The sequence below is a fragment of the Cyprinus carpio genome, chromosome B20 (assembly GCF_018340385.1).
Source record: "Cyprinus carpio isolate SPL01 chromosome B20, ASM1834038v1, whole genome shotgun sequence".
In the NCBI taxonomy this organism is placed as follows: domain Eukaryota; kingdom Metazoa; phylum Chordata; class Actinopteri; order Cypriniformes; family Cyprinidae; genus Cyprinus; species Cyprinus carpio.
The window spans coordinates 27,658,277-27,678,276 of NC_056616.1; the positions used below are offsets into that span (position 1 = coordinate 27,658,277).

Genomic DNA, 20,000 nt, shown 5'->3' on the forward strand with positions numbered 1-20,000 from the left:
CAGGCGAACAGACAATGTGTATGCATGTGCATGGCAACCGGGCATTTACATGCGATAAACACTCTGTAAACACAGTACGGTGGACAAGGTCACCAGAGAGGACTAACCTCCTCTATTAACCTCCTCCTCTTCCGAAAAGAACAGCACGTCTACCGAGCAAAACGGCACGCACAATGTCCTGTTGCATTGGGATTATGCTAGTGAGAAGAACTAGCACAGTTAAAAATAATTGGTTTATGCTTGATTAGTCCTGGTTAAGACACACAGCTGTAGTGTTCACCAGCAAAAACTCTTCAAAAAGTCTTTTTGATGAAGCTGAATCATGGTCATCCATTTTATAACAACACAACCCTCAAACTTTGGCATCTAGTGTGCATTTTAAAGACTTTTTTAGACATTGGCATAGTTTTGGTCAAGTGGCAGTCATCCAGACTTCGCCAAAAACAGTTTGGCATTGGCTGGAGGCTCCGTTGAAATCAGATGCCATCATAATGCCCTCTCCATTCCTCATGTCCTCTTCAAGCTCTTAGAGCTTCCCTGACTAGTGAACAGAGCTCCTTATAAGGAAGAGAACTCGGGATGTTTTTATCTCAGAATAGAACTCAAACAATGAGGGGAAAAAAGCTCAAATATGCAAGAAAGTTCCCAGAGTCCCCTGGCGATGCTCTTAAACCACAGGTTGAAGATGATTATAGTCTATTAGGACATAGGTATCATCTTCTCAATGGAGCTGGTCATTTAGCACATGCTGTCCTGGCCGCAACATCAAGAGAATATTTGTATTAATCCACCAGTGAGACTGAGAGCTGCCGGATACAGTTACAGAGTAAATTCAACCAGGACTCAACGGTTCAGTAATGGGGAAACGCATGCAAAGCAAGAAAAACAATATATTAAGCACAAGCATTGTTTGCAAATATTTCTATTTGGCTTGTTTAGATTCTCACAAGGTTACTTGGCACATGCAGCAGGGAAAAGCTTAGCAAAATGTGTCAGTACCTTAAAATAAATGCACAATTTTTATCATGTGACAATAAATTTAGGCAAGGTCCATAAAATACCTATATGTAAGAGATGCACATGAAAAAAAAAGATAAAAAACTATTTAAAGAATATATATATATATATATATATATATATATATATATATATATATATATATATATATATATATATATATATTATAAAAATTAAAATATGATTTTTAAAGTTAAAAGCTTTTTCTCAGGGGAAAGTTAATTTGATACATTTTTATACATGCAAACGTAATTCATGTCCATTCAAATGTAAGTAGGATTATAGTAAATAAAATGTATCAATATGTACATTAAATAAGTTTAATTTTTTTAATGTAGTTTAGACCTTCATTAGCCCTCAGTGTAAAATCTGACAAAAAAAACAAATATAATAAAAATAAATACAGCAATATCAATACTCTATCAACTAGTAAATATATACATTATATCTGTAAACTTTATATTTAAACTTAATATATTATTTTAAACCTGGATAAGTTTTTTTTTTTTTTTTTCTTCCAATTTAAGATTTGATAAATAAATAAATAATCATATAAATACTGTCCATTAAAACCTCATTTTGGTATGCTGCTCTTATGTAAGGATAAAGGCTTGTAAATCTGCTTCCAAATAAAAAATGAGAGAAAGAAAGCGAGAGCTCAGACCCCTCCTACGCATCTCTTTTCTTTTCTCTCTCCTCCTCCACTCCACCCCTCCACTTTTTCTGCCATAAACTTTCGAACTCCACATTGTTGCCACAGACCCTCCTTTCCTCTAAAACCAGAGCAACGGGATTGAACCCCCGATACTCTCCATCTACAGATTTAGGTAGGTAACATTTTCTTGTATATCAGTTTCAGGATGGCCCACAATGGTTGTCTAGTAGTCAAAGACAAATTTATCTAGATTTTATCTTTGACACTTACCACATTTGATTATTGTGTCTAGTGCTGTTTGATGAGCATCTCTTCATAAACATAGCATTTCTAGGATGCCGTGTCAAGTTAAAAACAGTCTGACTTTTAAAAATGCACCTGTTGAAAAAAAGAGAATGGAGTCAGCCTAAATTCAAAGGGCTTTCTTCATATTAATTAGCTGACAAGGCTATTTACCATTGAATGCTCCGTGGATATGCTTTCCCACAAGCAACAATGCAGTTAATTTATTTTTTTTTGTTAAATAATCAGAGGGTTATTCCACAGTTACCCTTTGTATTATATATTAAGAACTTTACACAGCAGTGGACGATGTGTCCGGATGCACAGTCAGAGATTAATCCGAGTTTTGATGTTTGGGTCTGTCCGCTGGTCTTTGTAAGCGCCGCTCTGTGTGCACACGATAAACAGCGAGCCAGACTCATTCTTTACCCGACACAAATCGGGGAGACGCAACCTAGACTGACTCTGACCTATACACAACACCCCCACATTTACACGCTGCTGGGAGCTCTGACAGCCCTTCATTTCAGCACAAATGAGCTCACTGCATTCACTGCGGCCCTGCAGAGGAGGAAAGGTTAACTGCATACAGAAGACCGTTAAAGCAGGAACCACACCACAGGTTGCACACATCCAATTGTGTTGGCTTTCACATAAGACTGAGGCAAATATCGAAGTGATAAAAATGCACTGAAGAAATTATGATGCTTGCAGAAAAATTATATACGTTATATGTATTTGTACAAACATTTGTAGCAACTGCCTTATTATTCTGCAAACACGTTCACCTTCATAATAATATATGATTGCATAATTTATTATCATGAATTTATTAATCAATGTAGCATTAATTCATTATTTTATTTTACTATTAAATTAACTAATAATCTGCGACATTTATTTTATAATTTCATGTAAAGTACGTGAAATATATATAAAAAAAAAGTTTTATTATATCTCCAAACATTATATATAATTTTTTTTTTTATAAATTTATTTTATAGCTATATATTATTTACATAAAACTGTAAAAATTATATTTTTATCAGAACGGATTATCATTTTTTATATAATTTATATTAAATATATAATGCTCATGTTATCTTTTATTGCATAAAATAGTATACATATACACACTTTTTTTTACACTATAAAGTATAGTGCAAAAATTATATGATCAGTAAGTCATGGCAACTTATTATTTTATTTTTTTTACATTAACTCATCAAAAAAAGTTGAGCTGTTTTAACTTTTTTTTAACAAGTTATATGAAATTGAAATTCAACTTGATTTTGTAAGGTCGGTTTAATATAATTTAAGTTAAAATGATTTGCACAACCAAGTTAATTATATGATCTATAAAGGTTTAAGGCTTCAAATTAACTTAGTTTTTAAGTATGACTGTACTGCAAATGAAACTGCAGTAAATGTGAAATTCTCTCAGTGAGAGAATGAATCTGCTGTATGACTTTTAAACTGATTTGCTTCACTTTTGTCCAGTATTGCATCTCTACAACACTAGTTTCAGAGTTTCCACTTCTTTACTAACTGAACTGCAAGAAATCATATCATTAATACTATATCTAAAAGATCTGAAGCTTCAAAGCAATAAAGTGAAATATTAAAGGGGTCATATGATGTTGCTAAAAAGAACATTATTTTGTGTATTTGGTGTAATGAAATGTGTTTATGCGGTTTAAGGTAAAAAAAACCACTTTATTTTCCACATCCTGTACATTATTGTTTCTCCTCTATGCTCTGCTTTTCTGAAACACATCGTTTTTTACAAAGCTCATCGGTCTGAAAAGCGAGGTGTGCTCTGATTGGCCAGTTATCCAGTGCTTTGTGATTGGCCGAATGCCTCAAGCACATGATGGAAAGTTACACCCCTTACCATACTGGGATGCATGTCCCGGTCAGAACACCGGCGCGACAAGACAAAAACAATAAAACCCATTACAAACTAAGCATTTGTAGCATCCAGTGGGGACATAATTACAGATTATAATGACTTGTACTGTGTTTTTACGCGTTACGTTGCATCGCGCCACGTAAACATAAAACCATGTCTGCATTTGTGATCGAAGAAACGACAAACAACAAACGCTACTCAACAACACTCAAAACTAGCGTTTGAATCATCAGTGGCAAATCCTTTACATATGAAAACGTACTTACAGGCTACAACCGGCATTGTAGTCTACTCTCCCAGGATCAGCAAAACAGTGCTCCATAAAATGAACTACACACATCTGAATATTTAGGTTGAACTGTTCTGGAACAGTGTTGTAAATACAACTTAACCACTGATTTCTAGTTGTCTCCTCTTTTGGAAGTATTTTCGCTTTCACAACGAAACAGCGTCTCCACGACATGGCGCCGGCGGCAACAGCGAGAATAAAAGTTACACCTTCTTTCCTTGCATGATCATTTGAGTTATGCAAATCTTCCCACATCATGACGTAGACATGTGGGGGTGTGTTTAAACGAGGTGTTTTAGGAGGGCATGGACGAGTCTTAACTTTTATAAAGAAGACTTTCGTCTTTGCAACTTTAGGGATCTTATCTATTCCTAAGAGTAAAATAAAAAAACAAATAAAAAATAAAAAAATAAATCAAAACATATAAACCCATTAAATGTCAATATGTGACACTATCAGCACAGCCCTAGTGTGCATGGCCAGAAATGTCTGTCCTAAAGCCAGTTCAACAGGCACTGTCCTACCTGTTAAGAGTCATGCCCTCAGACGCGTCACCAAGCCACAAAAAACCCCACTGCATTGCTCCACAATGCCATCATGGAAAGTTCAGCATTGAGGCCAACTGAGTGCACCCACTCTGCCTCACGTCGACTTAAAAATATGCACATAAAAATACAGAGGCTTGGGAAATCTCCGGGCCAGCCTTTCAGATGATTTCCTTCTTCGGTGTGATTCCATGTTATTTTTGCTCCGCTTGTTTTATTTTTTCACAACTTTCTTGGCTCTCTCTATGCATTTCAGTGCAGACGAGCTGAGTTTTTTTGCCAAAAGATGGCTTGAGAGAGTAGATAGAAATCTGCTCAGAATAGCCATACGAGGAAGGGTCTCTTAAACATATGACCTGCTCGAGATTGTTAATGATCTTATCATTCCCAGCGGTGAAGGCGGACATGACTCCTGACTAGCTAACTAAGGTGCTGGAATTCTGGTGCCCTGTGGTGTTGACAAACATCTCTCCAAAGCCTGTCTTCACCAGCAGCGGGTTTATCTCCTCTGTGTCATGTGCAGCCTGCATTGGGCGCCTCAATGGACTGCTCAACTCCAGGCTTCACTGTCAGTCACTCATACACTTATCGTCTTTGTTCAGTGACACCGGTCAGCTGGACGAAAGAATCACTAAGAAAACAAGCGGTGGGGGAGTGTAGGTTGATAAACAAAGCTTATCATTCCGCTGAAAAAACATTGAAAACATGGCTGAGTTGAGACTGTTGAGATGAAACAAGTTGAGATGAGACTCTTAATACACAATGCAAACCCTCCAATTATTAACATTTCAAACAAACCATTTTCCTAAGACTTTTCAGGTGTTTTTCCTTCAATCATTAAACAAAAACGGCCAACTCTAGTAGGGATGTCCAAAATCACAATTTAAACAGTGTCTTGTTGTTGAGTTGTTTGAACAACTAGTTCTTAAAGATGCCATGTATACAGGTTCCCAAACTTTCTGACCAATAAATTGATATGATTCATGATTTTTTTCCCACAAATTTTCCAGTTGTTTGTGATTAGGATTTTTAAAAATCATTCCATAAAGATCACAAAAAAAGTTACAAAGTAATTTCTAGTAAAATAATTAGAACAAGGAATGGCTATTATACCGGTAGACACGATCAACCGGTAGGAATTTGTCAACAGCGGAATTAGCGGTTTGAAGCATTGCGGTTTAAAAACAAGTGATTTTAAGCCGTTGAAACATTCAGCAGCGAAAGAGAACTAATTTCGCTATATGCACGTGCTGTTACTGAGCACTGTCATGGAGTGTGGGTGGGAGAATTGAGTTATTTTTGCTGCTTTGAAAAGTTCTTAAGTTATTTTTGGCCTTTATGTGTCAAAATGCCCAGCTTTGCAAGTATCCTTGTAAACACAGCAATTCTTAAAGTGACAGCTCTTAAAGTGACAGCAGTCTAATATTCCCGCTTTCTGTCTTTTATGTCAATCAAAAAAAAAATCTCTAGAAAATCTCTCAGTGCTCTTGACTGAATCACTTTTGTAGCTTTAATAGGAATAAATATATTTTTAATTTACACAGTGAAGAATATGCAGTGATTTTATACATTTGATTATACTTTATACAATGTATGTAGCGTTTCTTATTTATTTGTTCTATTGTATTTTTTTGTCCTATTGCTTTTAATTAGTTCCCTTTCAGCCAGTCACATTCGACGTACATCCCCCGTTCCCCCCTTCAGTGAACAAGGGTTACATATGTAACAAAGACGTTTCCAATTATTATTTAATCGCTGACTGTTTACTTGCCTTCAGTTTTTGTTTTTAATTTTTTTTGTTTAATTTAGGCTAGTATTACTTTTTTGTGATATTGACACTGGTGACAAGAATTCTGAAATTCATACGGTACCTAAAATTTAGATATCATAAAGACCTTATTTAAAGCAAAAATAACTATTTCGTGATATTATCATGAAATAAAATTACCCATATCGTGATATAAGATTTTGGTCATATTACCTGCCTAAATTTAGAAGAGAGAATAAAAAATTAAAATATTGACTATACAAATTGCCATCACTTTTTTTCCCCCCATGACCATTTAGGATTTTATCAGTTATATCCATTCTTCCGGTCCTGATATTCACACTTTTGGAGGTGTTTAATTAGGCTGGGTTTGGCAGTACGTGACTCCAGTTGGGTGTATTTTTAGGGGGCATATACAAGATAGATTGCTGTGTTGTAAGACAAGTTTTAATTTGACTTCAAATGCTCATGGTGTGAGGTTTTCAAAACAACACAAAGTAAACAGCTAAAAAGCCACACACTGAAAGCAGGTCAACTGATGTAGCTGCTAAAAATATTAATAGAAAAAAAAAAGTAAAAATCCAAAACCTATTCAACCTGACTAACATATTAGTCAGTTATTGTAGTTAACAACAGTGACCCATCCCTAATTTAAAGTGGAACTGACTAAAACAAGAAGTAGGACTACATAATTTCCTGTCAAGAAGCCATTTAAACAACATAAACTGTGGAAATGCATAAATTGCCGAACATACCATGCATGTCATTAAAGGCCTGTTTAATGTCTTTACAAGTTTTTTGCAAAGGGAACAGGTTTCTGTCAAGCACGATCAGACAGGTCACTACCAAAACAACACAATACTACACATCCGGTTTCCCATTAGGCTAAAGTAGTCACAGCCTACATATCCAAAAACAACATTATCCCAGGCCTTTATTACTCTCTTGGTGATAAGTTGTACTTGGTAAAATAGAGTCCGTCTCCTGAGGGATTCTGGGTAAGTCCTGGCCACAGTTTCAATGGAATATTGCGACCCGCCAAAGGTCATTCCTAAGAATAACCTTACTGCGGACGAAGCAGAAACGCATACACGGGGCAAGCAACACATGATCAACTGCCGAAGCTCAGATGCGTGCTGCTGCCGTATGATCCGTAAGAAGACTCCTACAGATCTGAGGAGACAGGAATGAGCAGCAGTCTGAAAGAGCGAGATAAGATCTTCTAAGACGAGAGCTCGGCTAATAATACGCAAAGATTTATAATCAAGGCCACTTTATCTTTCAGCGAAAACAGGGCTTCATCTAATCTTTCTGGAGGGCGAAGTGCTAAATCCTGATTTAGGCTGTTTTTGTACACATGTAAAATCACCAATATAAAAAGTCTTTCTGAAGCCACCTATTTTTATTTAGTCAGAGCCAAGACGGGATAATGAAAAGAATAAGCTCACTCCTACACCACAAAGACAGTTATATAAAGACACAATATGTGCGGCTGAAGTCCCTCATTTTGCAAGCGTTCAGTAATAATAAGTTAATGACGCTGCACTCAAAGTATGACAGACCAAAGGCTTTGTACAAGTGCATCTGAAGCAAGAGTAAGACTGTAAAATCCACTCTGAAAGAAGAACCCAGAGGAACCGAGACCCCTGGGGTTTTTAATTTAGGAACCTGTCAAGCATCTTTCTTTTAGGAGACACATCTGAAACTTAACTATTTAGGGGACAGACATGACGTTAACGCACCATAATTCAGTCTATTTCTTTGTAGTCATAGTACCATCATTCTTTAACTAATATTTTGTGAATCTTTTTGTGATGTATTGAAACAATCAAATTTTTTTCCGGTTCCAAGTTTGTACAAATCTGTACAAGTTCACACCGTATATAAACAAAAAAACTGACAAATTTCTTGCTACAGACATCATAAAAAAACATGTGAAAGTCCAAGTGGCCTTTTTACATTTCTATAATGCTAATCATGTGAAATGACCTTTAAAGTGATAGTTCACCCAAAAAAAAGAAAATGGCAGACAGAGCTGGGGCGTTACTTTTTTAAACTTACATCTACAAATTGTAATCGGGTTACTGATTCCAAAATTACACGGCAAAAAATTGTAGTTAGTAACATAAATCCATTACATTACACATTTTAAGATATATATAATCAGACCACTTTTAGATCACTTGATTATGGAATTCAGATTACATGTAATCAGTTACTTTACCCATTCCACAGAACACAAAATAAGATATTCAGAAGTCCATGTTATTTGGACCCCAATGTTCTTTAAATGATCTTATCTTGTGTCTCTGCAGAGGAAGTCAGTCAAACAGGTTTCGAACCACATAAAGGTGAATAAATGATGACAGATCTTTCATTTTTTGGGACGAAACTATCGCTTTAAGGACACTATATGGTGTCAAAAACTTTCGAATCATCATCTACCAAACCTGCCATGACACGTGTGAATATGCATGCACATTCACTCTTTCATCTCCTGCTCCTTTCCCTCAGCCAACCGGATCACGTCCTCCATCACCATAACAACCAGCGCACTGCTTCCTCCTCACGCAGCTCTTCACTTCACCTCCGCCGCGGGTACTGCCGTCCCCTTCTTCCTCTCTCCTCCGCACCTCTCCCCTCTCTCTGCACTAATCCGTCACACCCACCCTCCTCGGTATGGAGAAGGTGCAACACATCACGCGGGCCCTTCTTTTTTTCGGCCATATTCGGCGGGTCGTCCATCATTGGAGGTTCCCCAGCAGGCCAAGCAAAACACATGCAGGGAGCTCTTCGTCAACTTCTGCCTCATCCTCATCTGCCTGGGCTGCTCATCTTCACATCATTGTCTTGCTAATGTGAGCGGGAGGGGACACCAGGTTCCAGATCTAGCAAATAGGGCGAAGGACTGTACATAGGGGCCAATCGTGTTGGGGGTGGGTGGGGGGAATTGGGCGGGGCTATTTATTATTTTATAGGGTTTTGAGGAGTTGCCATGATTTGAGTCTAAACATTCAATAGCACATTCAGAGTAACAAAAAAAAAAGGGAATTACGGAATATACACTAGTGGTTAAACAATAGGGGCTTTTAGTGGCATGTTGCCAGGCATCAATAGACTAGACAAGACAGTAAGAGATTAAAATAAAATGCCAATATAATTTGATAATGTCGCGCACACAATTGAATTATATAATTTTATTTATGCATCTAATTTGGGCCAAATGTTAAGGCAGCATCACATGTATCCTAAGCAGAAAAGCCAAATTAAATAATGAATTGGGCCATTTTAAAAAGTAAAGTCCAAGAAGACAGCGGATGAGGCGAAATTAATAAAGTATAATTAAAATACATATTTAATTTAATACTGACCCAAAACAGTAACATTGCTGTTCAAAAAGTTCTGTTTCTATTTTTTTTTAAAGAAATGAAAATGTCTGTTTAGCCTAGATGCAATAAAAAGTGACAAAATTTGTCAAACTAAGAACTGAGCAAAAAAACGTATCGCAGTTTTCCACAAAAAACTATTAAGCAGCACAACTGTTGAACATTGATAATATTAATGTTTCTTGAGCAGCAAATCTACACATAACTGATTAGAAGGATCATGTGACACTGAAAGACTGGGTAACGAGGCGATTTGAAAGAACTGAATGAACTTATGCTGCATGCAAGTGTCTCTTCGCATGTGTCTGTCACTGTCTCCAGTATATCCCATCACTGCATGTCACCTGTGAGCCACGTCTTCTGTTACACACTGTGCCAAACTGACAAAACACTTGCTCAATAAAAACATTACATGATCACTTGTGTGCAATAAAAAGTGTGCCGTTTCTGTTTTTGGACTGAATACTCCCACTGTAATAATTCAGTATTTCAATGATAACGTCACAGGAAGCTAAGAGAACCAGTTATGTCTGTTTATATGACTCTGTCTTATCAAGAAAGCTCATGTCAGTCTGTCCAATCATGTTAGCTCTTTCCACGGCATGTGAGAGACCAGCGTGATTGTAACCTGCTCATCCCTCCTTTTCACTGGCAAACAAGACGAACCTCCACTTGGGGGCCGATCACACTCGGGGATACACTTCAACACGGTTTTCGCACACAAATCTCCAGTGAAATCCCATTGTTCCCTTTTCAAGAGAGACCATCACTAGGAATGGATAGAGGGCTGCCAGTCAATAACCGATATGACTAACGAGGATAACCTGCTGCTCAACTTCCTGCTTATGGTGTGGGCTCTACTGTCTCATGCTGATAATGGGTCCAGACTCATGTGACCGACACTGGCCATGAACATTGAATAGTACCTAGTGAGAAGAAACAGAACTAAGAATAACATTGGTATAATAAGGGGGATGGTGCTGTTCGGAGAAGACCTCCTACTCCCGCATCGCCTCCAAACCCATTTTAAGGGTTCACTTACCTTGACATTAGACTGACGTTCTAAACTTTTTCCAACTGCAAAACTACACTACAAGGGATTGAACCGTTGTCACTGATTCGACACGGCCAGAGAATGTTTCTGATTGGCTTGTTTGCTGATTGTTAGGCTTTTCCCCCTTAAAATTTGTTATGTCACCACCGGCACAGAGAATTTTCGTGTACATTATTTCTCAGGAACACATCAATGTAATCCATTCTTAACAATAACAAAATGCAGATAGTAGGGACTTTTCGAAAAGCCTGGTGTGTTAAAAAATATTCAGTTTTTACACAAAAAAAACTTCTGTAGGCAACCTTTTTTAAACTGTATTTCCACTTGCATATCGATGACAAAATAAATCAAATACATCAATAAAAGTAGCTGCCAAAACTTGATAGAGTCGCAGACATAAAATTTGTTTACTTTTATTTTGGTTAATTAAGAAAAAAAAAAAGTTGGTCACCCTGCGCCCGCCTGGTGTGCTTTTGTGTACCTTCGTACTGCTCCAACAAAACAAACAAATCTATCCTTACCACTTCCTAACAATGGGATTTATCCGATTAAAATGATCATTTTGTGTCTTGGAACAGCAAGGTTTGGATTTCCAGTCCCATGGTCACAAATGAAATTAACAACTGAAAATATATGATGAGCACTGACAATCACAAATGACATTGCCACGGACAGTGGCCACTATTCATTAAAAAATCTGTATTTTTCCTGCAAAAACAGGATGGGTGATCTAACAAACCAACGAACCTACCAATCACGAATTCAAAAAAAAGCTCTCGTGATTTCCCCTGTACTCCTTGATAATGTGTAATTTTATCAAAGTTTTGAAGGACACACGTCAACGTTTTTAATACAGAAGATGCAATGGCTTTTGGCCTATATTCATAATCAATTGTTACCCTTTTATATATTTCCTTTGACCTGCATTCATACAAGCGCTTGTTACCTTGTTAAATCTGTGATGAAGTTGATATTAATGTGTCTATACTGGTTACTACATAAATGGGATCATGGATTGATACACGATGCTATGTGTGCATGGCACTTGAAGAAATTGAAGCTTGTACATAAGAAATGCAATAGTGCGGTTGAATAAAAACAGTACACTGATTCCACCCACATATTATGTGTCTTTTGTGAGTCTGAAGTTCAGGAACATTGGGAGGTAAAAGCATATAAAGAATATCATTGATACTTAGATGTATTGAAGTCCTGCGAGAGGTCCATTTGAACAAACCCACTGTGTCTTTACTAATGTAGACAACACAGCACAGAGGGACCATAACTCAGCATGAAATCAAAAGGGACTTAATGACTATTCCTAATGCATGCTCCTTGTACGATGGGCATGACTGAACTGTGCCATTATTTCAATCATAACCTTGTTCTGTCTCGGAAATTACTTTTATTATCGTTTGACGTCAAGAATCCATCTTACTCTTCAACCCCTCCAACTACCAAGCTCCATTCTGGTAAGTAACACAGTCCGTAGAAAATATACCAGCACAATACATTTAATTATACTCATTTTATATGCATAAAAGATAAAAAATAAAACCTCAACTCAAAATAACAAAAAAAAAAATTCATCCAATAATTCTAATAATAATAAACAAAAAATATAAAAATTACAAAAGTATCACAAAAAATAAAACCTGAACTAAAATTTAATTAAAATTAATTTAACAATGAGTAGTAATAATTAATAAATGCTTTAATAGTTTATAATTAATACTAAATAATATCACTGGTGTGGATGTAATCTGAAACATACCTTAAACACAAGTTGTATTTAAAAAAAAAAACATGAGTCTGATAAATGAAGCATATTTGCGTACCGTCGATTGTGCTGTAAACAGGACAATTCACCTACCACTGTCTCTCCAGCAGAGGGCGCTGTGAACCTACTTTTATAAAACGTTTCTTCATTTCTCCACACATTTTTCCATCTTTGCATTCCCTGTCAATGCAATTGCAAACTGAACCTGTGGGAGTTCCGCTTCCTGTCGTTGTCGCTCTCGCTGCTGCTGTTCCTGCTGCCACGAGCCACATCCCTCCGGCCCCGGCCGGTACTCCATCTGCTCGCTCAGCCACATCTGAGTCCGGACGGCCGGCTGGATGGGCGACCCTCCCACAGCCTGGTGCCTGAGCGTGGGACCTCTCTGCCCGGGCCCGGCCAGGCCGATGGTGGGTGACTTGCTCTCTGGTAAGGCACTGTAGGTGAGGTCTAACGTGCTGGGGCTTGAGCGGAGAGGAGCAAGACGAGTCTGTTTTGCCCAGGTGTTACTGCTGCCCAGGTCGTACTTAGTAAAGTCAGAGTTGGTGGAAAGTTTTGTGCAGGCTCTCAGAGAGAAAGCTGTCTGAATAAAGAGGGTCCTGTCGGTAGCCGTAGAGCACACCTCGATCCAGGGATCCGTGCGGGTCCATGCGTTGCGACGGTCTCCCTGAAGGGGTGGACTTTTCCTGGCCGGTAGAGACGGGTGAGGGAGGACCAACGCGGCGTACCGGCCGGGGGTCTTTCACATGTCCAGGGGGCTGTCGAGGGGAGAAGGGAGCTGGCAGCTGCTGCTCCAGGGGCTGGTGGGGGCAGAGGGCGTGCTGAGAGTTTGGAGCTGGACGGAGATGGCATGACGGTGAGCCGTGGGGATGGGACCTTGCGAGCGCAGAGGCTGGAAAGACAATGTGCCGCTGGAGGTGGAGTGGTCTGCAGACGGACAAAAAGAGAGGTTAAATTTAGACATTTTAGGTTTAACTAACAATGTTAATGATCCTGCTAGTGTCAGGTGTTACTAGAAAACAGAAGTTTAATTTGAATGTCACTGCTTTGCTGTCAGTAGGAAAACAGGTAACTGGCTTGTTATGGATGAAAAAGAGCTCCCTCTACTGAGTGCAGCAATACATTACAAAATCCAACTGCCTTAATTTATTACCAACTCAAACAAGCTTTACAAAAGAAAATAAACTACACATTTTCCTGAACAGCATAAACACCAAGAATATAAAATGAAATAGTGTTATAAATAAGTATAAAAAATAAATAAAAGTGTTAGAAACAACTGTTAAAAATGATTTGATATTATATTCTTACAAGGGCTGAAATTAAATAAAATAGAATATAATAAAATCATTGTTATACATAAGTGTTGATTATGATTGGAGGCATTATCATTATGTGGGCTGGAAAGAGTGAAAATAAATAAAACAAACAAATAAATAAATAAATAAATATGTTGGATATTATTCTTATTAGGGCTTAAATGAACGAATAAATAAATGTTAAAAATGATTGGATATTATTCTTTTGAGTTACTCTTATGAGGACTGGAATTAGTGGGAAAAAAAAACTAAAAGTAGGGAAACTGTTTTTTGTCCCAGAATTGTTTTTAACGCCCTTGTCTGAAAGGTATTACACAGAAACGTTTGGAGTGACACAAGCCTCTGATGATTACAGGAAATGAGACATACTGGAACACAGATCAAGTATTTCACATTCCATTCCTTTTCTTCCGGAGAGACTAGAATGACTGAAAGTAACTGGATGGAGATGACCTAATACTGACCCTGCCCACAGTCCTCCAATATCCCATCATGCACCAGGGATTCCCCCGTCACATAGCCTCTCTTTCATGCTTTAAAAACAAAACACAAACTCTGCGAGAAAACACGTCATGATAAACAGTGACTGAACTCATCTGACTTTGAGTCACTGCGGGGGAATAACACTCATCAAACATACTATTCTTATATAAGACTACCAGATTTCAAACCTATGTTTATATATATTGTTGTACGAGCATATTATTAAATTTATATTTATAAGGGATGCACCAATATGGCTGAAATATGTAGAAAACTATTCTGATTTTTTTTTAATAATTTTTATTTATATTATATTTATTATTCTCTAGATCCAACAATAGTCTATAATGTCTCTAACAGACTAAATAAAAATAAAATATATATATTTTAACTGTCATGGTGTCAAGTGGTGCAATAGATACATGTACAATGAAATGTAAAAATTAATAAATAATTATTTAAAATGTAAAATAAAAAGGATGCAATATACCACATTAAACAGCCCTTAAAATAAGAAACATAAAACACAAAAACTACACACCTTTAAGTAAAATATAGCAAATTTAATATATTTTATAATGAATTACATCATGAAATGATGTTGCATTCAATAAATATGCATTATAAAATGTCAGTACAAATAAAAAAAATAGGCGCATGACATGTTTTTATGCATTTACTAAATGTATTTATTTATTTATGCCTACAGTTGCATAGTAATTTTATATTTACTGCAACATTCCACAAAGTATTTTATAATAATATTATACAGATATATATACACAGTTCTTATTTATCTATAAAGATATATCTCTGTTAAATCTCTCCATAATAGTCAACATCATAGCAAATATTATAAATCTATACTGATGTGTCTACCTGTTTTTTAAAAGCTCAAATTTTTTATAATCAAAACAGAACAAGGGGATAACTACTTTTTTTTATCATTTAATAAAAAATAGAGCCAGAATTGAAAAATAAATAAATCCAGATTATTTGCTTTCCTTTAATTGGTGTTATCTACTGTAGTCACATTAATACATGAATAATAAATAAATCTTCTTGACTTGAATAAAATCAGTTTATTTAGATCTAATTCTAATGTTAGGGTACCTGACAAAACATTTTTTACACTGTAAATAAACCAGCAATAACCAAGCACACTACAGCAGACAATGACAGGAAATTTGAATCCAAAAAGGATCTAGAAATGTATATCTAGAAATGTATATACTGCTGTAATAATAAATTGGAAGCAGAGGTGAAGCAAATGAAATGTGTTGATGTGGTCACTGGAAGCGTCTGAGGTCAGTGTACTGCAGTATGAGCAGTCATGACAGTCACACTGAGACGAGCTGACAGGCTTTATCCCCGTCATGAGGAAGCGCGAGATATGGACGTTCAGATGAAGAAGCTCAGCTGTCCGTGAGGCTCTCATCATATCATGCTGTCATGTGGACACCGACCGCCGCTTCGGACACTTTGTTATGCGAGATATGAGCAATCAAACTTTTTCAAAGGATGCTCAGGTGGTTTATACAATAATAAAAAAACTGATTAAATGAGTCACATGAGACTCAGTATTTGCACACCCATAACTGCACATCCACTGAATTCTGCATTATTGTTCTGCAGCAACTGTAAACAGCCTGCAATGATTTATTGTGATTTGTGTTATTTGTAATAATTACAATTGTGATTATTGATACTACTACTACTACTACTACTAAGTAATAATAAAAACCAACAAAATTTATTAAACATTGGTGTATTTTATCATTTGCTGTTGTCAATGTTTATTAAAGCAATAAGACACTCAGGTTGCAGTATTTTTAGCACAGTATTTTACTTTTTATGCTGTTCTCAACAAAATATCTTTTCTGCCGTTCAGCATTCTTTCCAATCCACATCCCACCTACTCCCTCCCTTTCCTGTTAGTTATGAAAGCTCCCTTGAAAACTCTCCTGTAATCACAGTCCTATAAGAGACACCTGACTGGCTTTCAGTGATCATATCAAGGAATTCTGAACTCTAGATATCAATTTTAAGTCGTAATCACCCTTCTTGACTAACTTCTTATACAGTAGTAAAGTAAACTGCTGCACATCTCTGTGGAGGTTTGCACAATACGGCTCTTTGTTGGCATGAGTGTGTCTGCCAACAGAAGACCATCTGGACACAGAGCAGAACTGAGACGGCACATTCCACAGAAGAGACGCCGCTCTTGCAAATGTGCACATATTGTACGCACATACAGTAATCGAACACTGCCAAACAAATCACAGGGAATTACCTGGTTTTTCCAGACTGACGAGACTACTCTCGCTTTTGCTTCCAGTGCAACAATCGTGTGAGGACTGTAATACAACACAGTCATTTGCGTTTTAGACTACTGGATCACCAAGGTCACCCGGGATGGATGTTGATATCAGGTGTAAATGGGGATTTCGATGCTTTCTGAACTTGAGCCAAATCTTGGTTCTCGTTGAGCCCTCAAAATTCAATGCTAATGAACAAGCGAAGACCATAGAACGGGTTACTTTTATGGCCTGGTTTCATAACTACTTCACTTTCTCTTAGGAAAGGTAAAATGTAACAAAAAGCAAGAAGTGAAAATACTTGTGCAGTGTAAATTTACTCCAATATAAAACCGTGACAAATTGCACAAGTATACAGCTAAGAAATGCTTCTGGATTCAGTACTAAATTCAAATTAAGTGCAGTTTCTTACATTATCTGCTGATTTCTGAAGGAGCAAATGAGGAGGCATAAAAATGCAACAGACTAATTTTTCATGTTTATATGGAAAAAATAAATACAGCTCTTTAAAATGGAAAACAACAACATAAACCTGTTGTTTATGTCATTATCCTGACATAAACCATAAATCATTATCCTACATAATGAACTATTTTATGCACATGCTATGATTGCATGCCGAATACCTACCATTTTCAACTTGACAAATTTTTTTTAATGTACAACATGTTCACTCTCTATCCTTACATAACCAAGTGGTCTCTAAACCTTCTTGTATTTGGAGTGCTGTGTCCTAAAACGGGCCAGACAGGCCATTCCAGAGAGGTTGGATTAAGCCGTCCAGAATAACCTCATCTGGTTCTAATTTACACTGGGGTGGAGGAGAGAGAGGCAGAGCAAACCAGGACTGCTGAAGCCTTGGGCTACGGGTGTTCCAGTCCCAGAATTCCCAGCGGGGGGGGGGGCAACCCACTGATGAGCGTCTGCTATTTATCAGTGCTGAATAAATGTGACAACCAGGTTTGAGATCAGTCTTTGCAATCGATTAGCCTGGTACAGATCAGGCTCAGATCCAAAACATTTCAAGTGAAATCAGTTTGGTGTTGAAGCTCATGATAGCAGCAGTGAGGAAGAGTCAGGGTGGGCTGATCTATGATTGGCTGCCGTCTCCCTAGGGCTGAATAGACGTGTTTAGGTTGATGAACATAGTCTGTGCACTTTCATGTGATTTGGGTTTCTTGCCGTGTTTCTGTCAGATGTGCTGTGACAAATACAGTGCCGTGTGTGTTTGTATCTGTGGGATTCTGAAATGTGGGTCACCGAAATCTACAAAGCTATTCCTCCTACAGAGATCAAGCCATTTATAAATCATCAAAAACATTTTTTTTTGTGCATTACAACTTGCACTTTCTGCATGTTTGTTTACCGGACTTACTTGTGAAAGATTTCTCTCAAAAATATTTGGATCGAGGATGAATATTTTAGAGGAAAAATGGATGGATAGATGGATGGATGGATGGAGGGATGGATGGATACTTTAGAGGAAAAATGGATGGATACATACTTTAGAGGAAAGATGGACGTATGGATGAATGGATGGATGGTTTAGAGGAAAATGGATGGATGGATACTTGGAGGATGGATGGACACTTTAGAGGAAAGATAGATGAATGGATAGGTGGATACTTTAAAGGGAAAATGGATGGGTGGATGGATGGATATTTTAGAGGAAAATGGATGGATGTAAACATTGGAGGAAAAATGGATGGATGGATGGATAAAATCTACAAAGCTGAGATCCAGCCATTTATAAATGACTAAAAACATTTTATTTTTCTTGCAATACCGTCTGAATTTTCTGCATGTTCTCTTACTTGACAGATTTCTCTGAGAAATAGAAGAGTAAGAAAAAGTGGCATAATGATGGATGGATGGACAGATGGATATATACTTTAGCAGACAGACAGATAGGCCAGTGGATGAATGGATGGGTCATAGATTAAATGGAGCAACATATATAATGGTTAGATAGTAAGGTAAGATAGAATGATAGATATATCCAAGCACAACAGACAGAACACAGAATTATAGATAGAACAACAGACAGACAGACAGACAACAGATCTAACACCCTTAGGCCACAAGTGTCATTTCACACCAGACTGTCCACTACAGAATCCCTCCCTCAGTGACCTTGATTAGCAGGGACGTCCAACAAGGGACACTGTCAAAAAACACAATCTCACACTCTGAGTCGCACCTTCACGTGTCTTCCAAGAGCAAGCATCTCCCTGAGCCAAGCGTAGAGCAGAAAGTTGTGTTATTTCAGCCGCCCTCTCAGCGAGGTCAATCAACGCCCTCAACAGCGTGCTCACAGCTGGAACACGCGTGTTTTAGTTTTCTTTAGTTCTTGCTAACAAAGGTGACAAGTTCTCAAGAATTGGTTAAGTAACAGCATGAAGTCCCACTTGAAGCGGTAAGGAGCCTAAAAAAAATCAAGATTGAAAACAGAGCACCGACAGATCAATGAGGAACGAGCTCCTTGCTTGTTTTCACAGATTCCTCCTCTATTGAACATGTGTTTCCCTATTCCTACTGAACCAATTTAACTCTTATGAATTGTATCCTTGTCGGTCATTACACAAATCATGGTTCTTGACAGTGCCACTTCAAATGATCAACTGCAATTAGCAATGAATCTGTTGATTTTGTTCAGAAATTATTCATTGAAATTCTGGCGGATCTGGTTTTCTTGCGTTCAAACTCATTATTCGCGGGAATTCGTGAAAACAATTCACCAAGCAGGTTAACTTTTTGTCCATGTAACAATCCTACCAGAGTATGCCATACCACCACTTCAGAAGCTTCCGAAAACATTAGCACATAAGTCCGCAAGTTTCACGTTTATTTCTAACACACGTTAATGGCGTAGCTGTTGCCTCATACGGGCATGCTCAAACCTTAATAAGCTAATGCACCATGGTTATGATACGCTATACATGTGAGTACTCCATATCTAGGAGTCAACCACACAACTCACCTGATGTCAGTTGTCAAGCGTGAGTGCCGCCAGAGGTGGTGGACTTGATGGTCTGTACCACATGCAGCCCATATTTATCCACTGCTCTTCGGGTTACACTGCCACGTCTACCACTCGTAGCCTCGGGGCCCAACAAACGACTGTTGCCTGGGCACCAACATGGAACTCCACGGGCCCTTCCTGTCAAGGGCCCGGGTCCAAAGACACATCTAATA

General features: G+C 37.7%; 2 pseudogenes; one reads left to right on the top strand and one right to left on the bottom strand.

Moving 5' to 3' along the window:
• The window catches only part of LOC122140980, a 54,813-nt pseudogene that overhangs the window by 16,226 nt on the left and 18,587 nt on the right, over positions 1-20,000 (bottom strand).
• On the top strand, positions 9,086-10,462 carry LOC122141023 (annotated as a pseudogene).